This window comes from Phalacrocorax aristotelis, chromosome 6 (assembly GCF_949628215.1).
Source record: "Phalacrocorax aristotelis chromosome 6, bGulAri2.1, whole genome shotgun sequence".
Classification (NCBI taxonomy): Eukaryota; Metazoa; Chordata; class Aves; order Suliformes; family Phalacrocoracidae; genus Phalacrocorax; species Phalacrocorax aristotelis.
Genome location: NC_134281.1, coordinates 21,393,363 through 21,403,738, shown reverse-complemented (window position 1 = coordinate 21,403,738; position 10,376 = coordinate 21,393,363). Strand labels below are relative to the sequence as shown.

The 10,376-nt window shown below is 38.2% G+C and overlaps 1 protein-coding gene across 12 annotated transcripts in view; it reads left to right on the top strand.

Annotated features, from left to right (window-relative positions):
• The window catches only part of CENPP (centromere protein P), a 173,062-nt gene that overhangs the window by 34,494 nt on the left and 128,192 nt on the right, over positions 1-10,376 (top strand). The window lies entirely within an intron of this gene.

Here is a 10,376-nt window from a genome sequence, read left to right as displayed (position 1 = left end):
ATGAAAACTTTTCAGCCTGAAGAGTTCTGGAAACAAACCAATACTTTTTAGAATTGTGTGTGAGATTTTCAGACAAGTAATTAAGTCTAAATACATAATTGAATGACTTGTTAGGCAATTTATTGAAGATTTGGTTTCACAATAAATACTTGTTTTGAGTAAAGTTCTGCATCAGTTCTATAGATAACTTAATAAACACTGTTCAGGTGTAGAATTTTTATCTGAGCTACAAGCAGCGGTTTTCTAGATTCCTAATGCATTTCTTCCTCCCCCATTCTTTGTACTGACTGCCAAGAATACATAATAAGGAAAATGTGAGCCAGATGACCAACTTTAGGGTTTACAAAGTAGCTTTTTTTTGAGTCTTTAAGAAGTATGTAGCAATAAAATCTATTGGAAATATTATCAAATTTACATTTCTCTTTTTTTTTTAGATAGCACTGTCAGCTAGAGTAATCTTGGGGATAAACAGTGGGCCTATTTGGTTAAGTTTTCTTGTGAGTGCTGCCTTGTTTAGAAATCAGATGTCTGTAGTAAATCTGCAAATTGTAGAGTGGCTACAGTCGTTTGCTCTCTAAACTTTTTTCCTGTTTATAATCGGTTACCACTTTCTGAACTTATTAGGCTTTTGTAAAAATGTTTTTTGTTTAGCTCATACAAAAATTAAACAATGTCATAATTTTGACTTGGAGCTTGCTCAAGGATATCCTGTCCACCTGATCTAGTTGAAGATGTGTCTGCTCACTGCAGGGGATTTGGACTAGATGACCTCAAAAGGTCCCTTCCGACCCAAATCATTCTATGATTCTGTGATACTGATTTTGCTGTAGGGAAGAGGGTCAATAGTAATGGAAACTGGACTCTGAATCACATTGATTATTGTTCTACTGGAACAATAGGAACAACAAAAGTTTTGAAGTGGTTAGGTTGCTAAGGTGTTTTCTGCTGCAGTACTTCAAGTTGGAAGTACTGGGTGTGATAGAAAGGGTGTATTTGCTGAGGAAGGGACAAAAAAGTTGCAGTGTCAATTCCATCTTACCACCCCTCATGGTTTCATGCATGTTTCAGGAGTAATGACCGGCTCTGCTTTGTACATACCTCTTTCCAGCAGCTGCTGCCCTGTCAAACATCTATGTTAAGATTTCACCTGGCTCTGGGGCGTCCAAGTTTTTCCAATGCTTGAATATAATCAAAGGATAAATGTTCTAAGGGAAAAGTATTAACTATTTAAGCTGAAAGCATGATATAAAATATTAAATATATTCTCATGAAAATTTATTTTCAGTAAAGAAATCCTAGATTTCAGTCATGTAAATGGAATATCTTGAATAGCTTAGTTTTTTCCTTATATATGACAATTTTTAAAAATTAGGGACAATTATTGGGTAAATGAGGCCTTGAAAATTAAGGAAGCCTTCATGTGAGAAAGCTCTTACTTTGATCTGCAAGAGAAGAGGCTCTGTAATGTTAAAAAACTTTATAACAGCTTCTGGAGAAAACGTCTGTGTTCATCAGGGTCACAAGATTTCAGTGGTATGCTTACCACAAAAATGTTGTGTACTCACTGTTATTATCTAAGCACTTGGAAGAAATTTGTGAATGCTTACTTAGAAATACATTTGAAGAGTGATATGTTAAATAATTATTTTGGAATGATGCCATCAAGGTTTACCTACAGGGTAGTTTTACTGTCACTTTAAACTGTCCTGGCCTGTATTTTGTCTGCTTGTCATCCCTTGTGCCAGGAAGAAAAAAAATTAGTAACAAATAATTTAATATAAATTCTTTCTATGTGCTGGTATATTCATACCAGCACAAGAAATGGGGTGGCACAAGTAGTTGCAAACAAGGATGGGTAGTGTTGCTTCTTTTGAGAACAGTGCTGTTTTATTGTTCAAAATGGCTTGAAACAACCACAATGTCCAAGTCTTCTGAAAGCAAAAGTGTGGTTCTTATGTATTGGCAATAGGGAAGTTAACAGGAAGTATTCACCCTGGCAAGTGAAAGTGCTTTTTAGGCATTGTTAGTTTTTACAGGGTTGATATATAGGCACCTGTTTCTTAGACTCTCGATAGAAGGATCTATGTACTCAGAAGGTGGTTTCTTTTCTGAAAACCTGAACAAACTCAATTATTAACTAATTGAGCTCCAGTTTTTAAAGAAGGCCTTTATAATGTGTTTATAGTATGCTTTCTGATTTGTCAGGTGTGCCTTTTTTTACCCATGATATCTCATTTTCACTTGTGGGACTGACTTTCCCACAAGATAATTTCACTTAAAATGTTAGGCATTTTAAATGGCTATTTTACTAATTGTGTTGAAATAGAATCCTGGCTTAAATTTGAACAGTAGTAATTTCCCTACAGTTTTGTGAGAATATGAATTGTAGCTGAAAGTGTTCAGCTCAGTCTATTTATCTTGTATTTGAAGTGGCCTCACATATTCTGCCCTGCTCATAGCTTTAGTATCACTAGTTCATTTCTGTCCTCACCTTTCTATTAATGCTTCAAAAGGCAGATCAAAAAAGGAACCAAAGTTTTTCGTAGAACTAATCACTCAGGTACATACTGCAAAGCAGTTCTTATCCACTTCTCATAGGTGCTAGCATGTTAATTACCTTTTTACCATGTTGATGTTTAATGCTTAGTACAAAAATAATAGGAGAGCACTTTTCTGTACTTTTAGCATTGCTTTTATATGCTGTGTTGTGTTTTATAATGGAACTGAAGGCTGGTTGCTGATAATTCTCAGTGTTGGGCACTTATATTTCATTCTTGGTAAACCCCTGCAAGGCACTGAAGAACTGATTGACCTGGTTGGAAATTACTTCTCTAGAGTGCCTGTAGGAATTATGTGGAAGCATGGACTGTCATTGCCTGTATAGAGTCTTGATTGTCAATGGGACGCAGAAAACTAGCAGGATGAGGGAAGAAGAAAAAGGTGGAGAAGGGGTGGGGTGGGGAAGGGCCTTATCTCTGGGGTGCATGCATTAATGGGGCTATGAGGCAGCACTAGAGAGAGTGCAGTAAGGTTGCTATCAAGTTATTCCTATGGAGAAAAAAAAAGAAAACTGAGATTTAAAAAAAATCTTAAATACTAAGGTTTGTTCTATTTTTAGGCAAAGAGAATACATTTTTGCAGCTGCTTAAAAACAGTGTCTTTCATCTTGTATCATAGTCGCTAAAGGACAATATTGGCACGTTCTTCAGTTTCAGGGTTTTATTGTTTTTTCAGTGTTCTTGGAAGAAAGAAAATATGGATTATGGCTTAGCTTCCTCATGCCTGATGAATATTGGGAATCACTTATACAGAATGTTCAAAAATCAGTGTCTTCTCTTGGGTAGAAATCTATCTGTGACAGAACAAGATGGGGACAAATTAGGAAAGCTTTTAAAGACTTCAGGACATTTATAGACCTAGACACAATGCTGAATTTTCTTTTGTATGTTATTTTTTTTCTCTGTGTAGAAGGTAACATGTTCAATATTCCTTAGCATATCTGTTGTTTGAAGTGTGATTAAACACTTCACAATGTTGACCAGCTGCTCTGAATTAGAATAAATAAAATAGAAAAGGTTTTATAGAGTAAAAGGTAGTTATTGTACCAGCCTGATAACGTGCAAAATAATCTGCAAGAAGTGAAACATAGACTTACAGTTATAGAACAGAGGCATGAAGTGATGTTAAAGCTGAATTCTGTGTCTGTGGTTTTTATTTTCTTCTTTTTTTTTTTAACCGGAAATAAATAACTTAAGTATTCTGGATTGTTCTCTACATCATTTTCTTTTTCTAAAATACAGGCTTTTTCTGCTTGACTTTGTGGCCTGATTAATTTTACCTTCTAAAATTACATTTCTCTCTTTGATGGTGCAGCTGCACGTTTTGACTATGTGTATGTGTGATATGGAACTTCTCTGTGACTCCTGCATTCCCCTCTGCTTTTTGTTGAGATCCTGTTACAGGAGTGTGAAAATAGTTTTAAGGCAGTTTAATATCTGTGCTTATGCTGGGGCTGCATTCATTCAGGGAACAAAAAGAGAGGAACCTTTTGGGTACCCAAAAGGGAAGAAGCAGTCTCCTGGTTTGTTTGTGAGCAGTGCACAGAAATTGCATTGAAAGTGATACGGTAGGAGAGTGTTTGTCTAATATTAAGCAAAGTATATTTAAATTCAGCATCCTTGATAAATGGAGGAGGGTTCGGAGGTAGTATTAAATGTAAAATAAATGGTCATTAAGTTTTACAGAGAAGGATTAGAACATTCCTGAAGACTCAGAATGACCAAAAAAGTACCAGAGATTAAATAGTTATACATAAGTACCTCCAGTATTTTTATGAAAAGTTGCAACTATTTCCAAGGCTAAGTGAATTAGATTAAGTTTAGGTCACTGTTAGAGCCACCAGCTGCAAAATAAAGACAGCTGAAAAATGATCTACTGATTGTATGAACATTGTTCCATATGTTTCTGATTTATAATCAGAATTTTTTAAAGCTGAAGACATTACCTTTTTTCCTTGCATTTCTGGAAAAAGAGACTCCTTGTATCAGTTACTGTGAATAAAGCACATTTTAAAAATTACACACAGTAGTAAATAGAAATTAAACTACAGTTAACAAATACAAATGGTAACTGGAGTAATAATACTTCCTGCTATTTACTCAGACCCCTCTGAAGGTATGCTGGCCTGAACTTTGCCTATATATCACCAGTTATATCCTGAATCAAAGCCAACCTGCCTCAATTTATTAAAATTGCTTCAAATTCCTTCCTGAATTGATATTACTTCATTATAATTTTAACATCTGCTGAGAGTCATGACTATGTCTACAGGGATGCTAGAGTCAGGGCTCCAAGATTCATTGGCCTTAAGTATTTTGTTTCTATGTTCCAGTTATCTGTTCCTTATGTTACTCATAGCATCTACTTTACTCTCTGTGATTATGGCTAGTCGTCATATTTATCTATATGTTCCATATGTTGTGCTTTATAATAGGGGGAAGGCTGAGATTTTTTTCTCTGTAGATGAACTGATGCAATGAATTAGGAGATTCAGGTATTATATATTTTCCTTTTAAATTAATTAGGTTGTCAAAAGTATAAATTTTGGACAAAATAGCTTAAAACATTATATGATAAAGGTGTATATTTGTTGACTTCCAGAATTTCCAACTGTGTATACACAATTTGGTTTAGAGCTGGAAAGTTCGTGCTCTTGCATTAGTATTGGAAAATGATTGTGAAATCTTTTTTGTATATAATTTTTTTTTGTTAAAAAATAGTATGTACTTGTGTCGTGTTTTTCAGTAGGAAATTCCTATGTTTATTGCTTGTAATGGTCAAGTTGGGAAATGAAGGAAATGGATTCATATTTTAAAAGTGGAACAGGGATATGTTAAAAGAAGTCAGAAAACTGGAAATGTAAAATATCTGTTTTCTACTAAGGAGTTTTTCCTAATCTATGTAACTTTTATTAGCAAAATACTGAAGTATCTCAAAATCTAAGCCTTATAAGTATTAAATACCACCACCAACAAAAATTGGAAAAAGGCAAAATATACTCCCACTGTTTTGAAGCTGAAGGAAGAAATGTAGCCAGGTGGATCAAACTATTGTTATTTCTCTTTGATTATTTTGATGTTTACAATAGCCTCTTGTGTTATAGATTTTTTTTGGGGGGAGGGGGTAATTCTGTTTGTTAGTTTTTTGTAGTTTTGAGCACTTCGATTTTGTGGATTAAAGTTTACTCATAACTGTTTTCCAGAAATCTGTGAAGCTTTTCCCCTGTAGGTGTACATGGGTATCAAGATGTTCTACAGTGCTGTATTCCAACCTTCCCAACTATTATGTAGTCTGGATAATCCTGATACTTACCTTAGCGTTCAAGAAGGTTCCATCCTTGTTTACACAGATAAGACTTGAAAACATGGTTTTTCAGAATAGTTTGTCCAAAGCTGAAAGCAGAACTGAGATTTCATTTTTCTCAGTTGTTGTGTTTCTGGTTATGTTTCTGTTACTGTTTTAATTAGGATCAGGAGTGCATTTTTTAGGCTAATCTCCTGTTAACACCAACTTTTACTGCACCTTGATTCACATCACAGTGCTCTTTGAAGTATGTAGACTATTCTTTTTGTATGTAACAAACCAGAAGATGTATGTATTCAGGGGTGCACCTGATGTGCTGCAGCTGCTAATGGATTTTAATTAGTGGCTGGGGCTAGTCCGAAGTAAAGCTCCTCTCCCTCAAAGAAGAGTGGTCCATGGCCTCATCACAAGTGTTTTGCTCTACTGATCCACCCTAGTGCTTCACATGAATTGCTAATACAGACACAGTGTCATAAACCAGATCAGGCTTTGTGTCTGTATTTACTGACTGCTGTAAACAAACTAATTAAGCTGTTTGATACTTGTTAGGTCTTGCTGTTACTGATAAAATAAATAGCATTTTAATACATCTTTTTCAGAAAATAGATTCATAATGAATGCCAGAGCAAATGTGAGGAAAATATGTTTTGATACCAAATTCTATGTGGTTATATAGTGGTATAATGTGATTTATACAGAACTGCACACTTACATGACTAGGCTACTTTGTGTACCTGAATCAGTAAGGGTGTTTGCTATAGAACACTGCAACATGAAGTATTGTAGACATGCAGTTCCCAAATTTAATGAGCTAGAATATTCTTTGGCGTATAACTGTAGTTGGTAATGCTTAACAAAGAGTTTAAAATTCAACTATATCAAAGCAATAAGCATTTATTAATAAACAGCAACACCAACATGTTACCATAGTCCAGGATAGTAAGACCATAGAACTGGGTGTGGAACTCAAAGTAAAGGTTAGTTTACAATATCCTGTCTCCAACTATGGCCATAAGCAAGGGCTTTGGAAGACTGAGAATAGGACAAACAAGCATGTATGATTCTTGTCTCTTGTCTCCAAATGTTCTTCCATTCTCCAGCTAGTTCCAGCTCAGCACTCTTGTACCTGTGGTGCTTTCTGTTTAGCAACCTATAATGGATCTCTTCCAAGAAATACAATTAGTTATCGAGTCTTCCCTTGAAACCACATATAAAATTGCTGCTGCATCCACTGTGTTTTCAGGCATGCAGTCTGATGGGCTGACTACTCAGTGCTTACAAACTGCTGTTTGTCTAGTTTGTACCTGTACATATTAGCTTCATTTGACTCCTTGCTCTTCTACTAGAGCAGCTGATCACAGAATGATAGGGGTTGGAAGGAACCTCGGGAAATCGTCTTGTCCAACCCCACCTGCTTGAGCAGGTACATCTAGAGCAGGGGGCACAGGAACACATCCAGGTAGGTTTTGAATGTCTCCAGGGAAGGAGACTCCACAACCTCTGTGGGCAGCCTGTTCCATTGCTCTGTCACCCTCACAGGAAAGTAGTTTTTCCTCATGTTTAGGTGAAACTTCCCGTATTCCAGCTTGTCCTGTCTTTAGGCACTACTGAAAAGAGTCCAGTCCCATCCTCTTGACACTCACTCTTCAGATATTTATTAGCATGGATAAGGTCGCCCCTCAGTCTCTTCTCCAGGCTAGACAAACCCAGCCTTTCCTCATAAGACAGATGCTCCAGTCCCCTGATCATCTTGGTAGCTCTCTGCTGGACTTGCTCGAGCAGTTCCACATCCTTCTTAAACTGGGGGGCCCAGGACCCATGCTGTCTATGCAACTTATAATTTTGTGGGTATTACCTATATCTCCCCTTAGCCATCTCTTTTCTGAACTGGTGAGTTTTAGCCTACTCCTTGTTGCTGATATAGAAGCCACTCCTTACCTTGGGACCATATTACCTTTCTCTGATCCTTTTCTGATTATGCTGAATGTAGAGATTATAGCTACCTGAAGGGCTCAGAAATAAATACTGTGTTTAATGCATGGGTGAGCCACAGATTTATAGCAGCATCATGATGTCTCTTCTTTTCTATTTCTCTTTAGTTACTCTCTATATTTAAGTTTCTTTTTTAATGCTACCCTAAAGTCTTTTTTTAAAAGAATAGCATTATATTTGCTACATATAGGATATTTTGCCATGAAAAGTGAGTTATGATGGTTCTGCTTGTAACACAGTTCTCGTGTTCCATCTGAATGAGTTTAATGTAGTGAGAGCTCTAAAGTTTTCAATAATTATCAGTTTGACTTATATTTAAACTTTAAGAAATGTATATAACTAGTTGCGACAATGGCAATATCTTCAATTCTACTTTACAGCTAAGCTTTGCTTCATAAATGTTTTCAAAAAGCAGAAAGTTTGTGATAAAATATAAAATACTATATTTGAAGTATTCATTTTTAAAGCTGAGCAAGCCTTTCAAAAATGATTGTATTAATTTAGATTTGCATTTTGTGCACTGTTCTCTTAAGCTCTGAAATAGATGGGAAGTAATAAAGGTTCCCTAAGGTTAATATACTATACTGGATGTTCACAAGTCCATGGGGCCGGATGGGATCCACCCGAGGATACTGAGGGAGTTGGCAGAGGAGCTGGCCAAACCACTGTCCATCGTTTATCAGCAGTCCTGGTCAACCGGGGAGGTCCCAGATGACTGGAAACTAGCAAATGTGACGCCCCTCTACAAGAAGGGTGGGAAGGAGGATCTGCGGAACTACAGGCCTGTCAGCCTGACCTCGGTGTCGGGAAAGGTCGTGGAGGAGCTCATCTTGAATGCCATTATGCAGCACATGTGGGACAACCAGGGGATTGGGCTCAGCCAGCATGGGTTTATGAAAGGGAGGTCCTGCCTCACGATAGTGGTCTCCTTCTATGATAAGGTGACCCACTTAGTGGATGAGGGGAAGGCTGTGGACATTGTCTACTTGGACTATAGTAAGGCCTTTGACACCGTCTCCCACAGCATTCTCCTGGAGAAGCTGGCTGCTCACGGCTTGGACAAGTGCGCTCTGTGCTGGGTTAAAAACTGGCTGGACGGCCAAGCCCAGAGAGTAGTAGTGAATGGAGTCAAATCCAGTTGGCGGCCAGTCACGAGTGGTGTTCCCCAGGGCTCAGTGTTGGGGCCAGTCCTGTTCAACATCTTCATTGATGATCTGGATGAGGGGATTGAGTGTACCCTCAGTAAGTTTGCAGATGACACCAAGCTGGGTAGAAGTATCAATCTGCTGGAGGGGAGGAAGGCCCTGCAGGTGGACCTGGACAGGCTGGATCATTGGGCTGGAGCCAACGGTATGAGATTCAACGAGGCTAAGTGCCAGGTCCTGCACTTGGGTCACAACAACCCCATGCAATGCTACAGGCTTGTGGAGGAGTGGCTGGAGAGCTGCCTGGAGGAAAAGGACCTGGGGGTGTTGGTTGACAGCTGGCTGAACATGAGCCGACAGTGTGCTCAGGCAGCCAAGACGACCAACAGCATCCTGGCTTCTATCAGGAATAGCATGGCCAGCAGGAGCAGGGAAGCGATTGTGCCCCTGTACTCGGCACCGGTGAGGCCACACCTCGAGTACTGTGTTCAGTTTTGGGCCCCTCACTACAAGGAGGACATTGAGGTGCTGGAGCGTGTCCAGAGAAGGGCAACAAAACCGGTGAAGGGTCTGGAGAACAAGTCTTATGAGGAGCGGCTGAGGGAGCTGGGGTTGTTCAGTCTGAAGAAGAGGAGGCTGAGGGGAGACCTTATTGCTCTCTACAACTGCCTGAAAGGAGGTTGTAGCGAGGCGGGGCTTGGACTCTTCTCCCTAGTAACAAGCAATAGGACGTGAGGTAATGGCCTCAAGCTGTGCCAGAGGAAGTTTATGTTGGACATTAGGAAAAACTTCTTCACCGAAAGGGTTGTCAAACATTGGAACAGGCTGCCCAGGGAGGTGGTTGAGTCTCCGTCCCTGGAGGTATTTAAAAGAAGGGTAGATGTGGTGCTTGAGGATATGGTTTAGTGGTGGACTCGGCAGTGATAGGTTAGCGGTTGGACTTGATGACCTGAAGGGTCTTTTCCAACCTTAATTATTCTATGATTCTATATTAATAAAACTATAAAGTAATAGATATTTATCTTTAAATATATGTATATATAATGTACATATGTTTGTGATAAGAGTATAGTATACATAAAGTATTGAATGTATACATATATTTCTCCGTCATGAAGCCAGAGGTACTTGAGGTTGATAAAAGTTAATAACTTTTTTCTTAAAGAAGATAAATTCTGCTGTGCTATCAATTTGTGAGGGGACCATAAAATATTTTGCCATGAATATTATATCAGAAAGTAGATATGAAAAAGGGGAAGGAGGAAAGAATAGCATTTCTTCAGTTAGTTGACCTAAGACCCACAACTTAAGAAAGATACAATAATTTCTGTATCCACAAATTTTTACAACCAGTTGTTCTTAAGGGTTATCTTTATG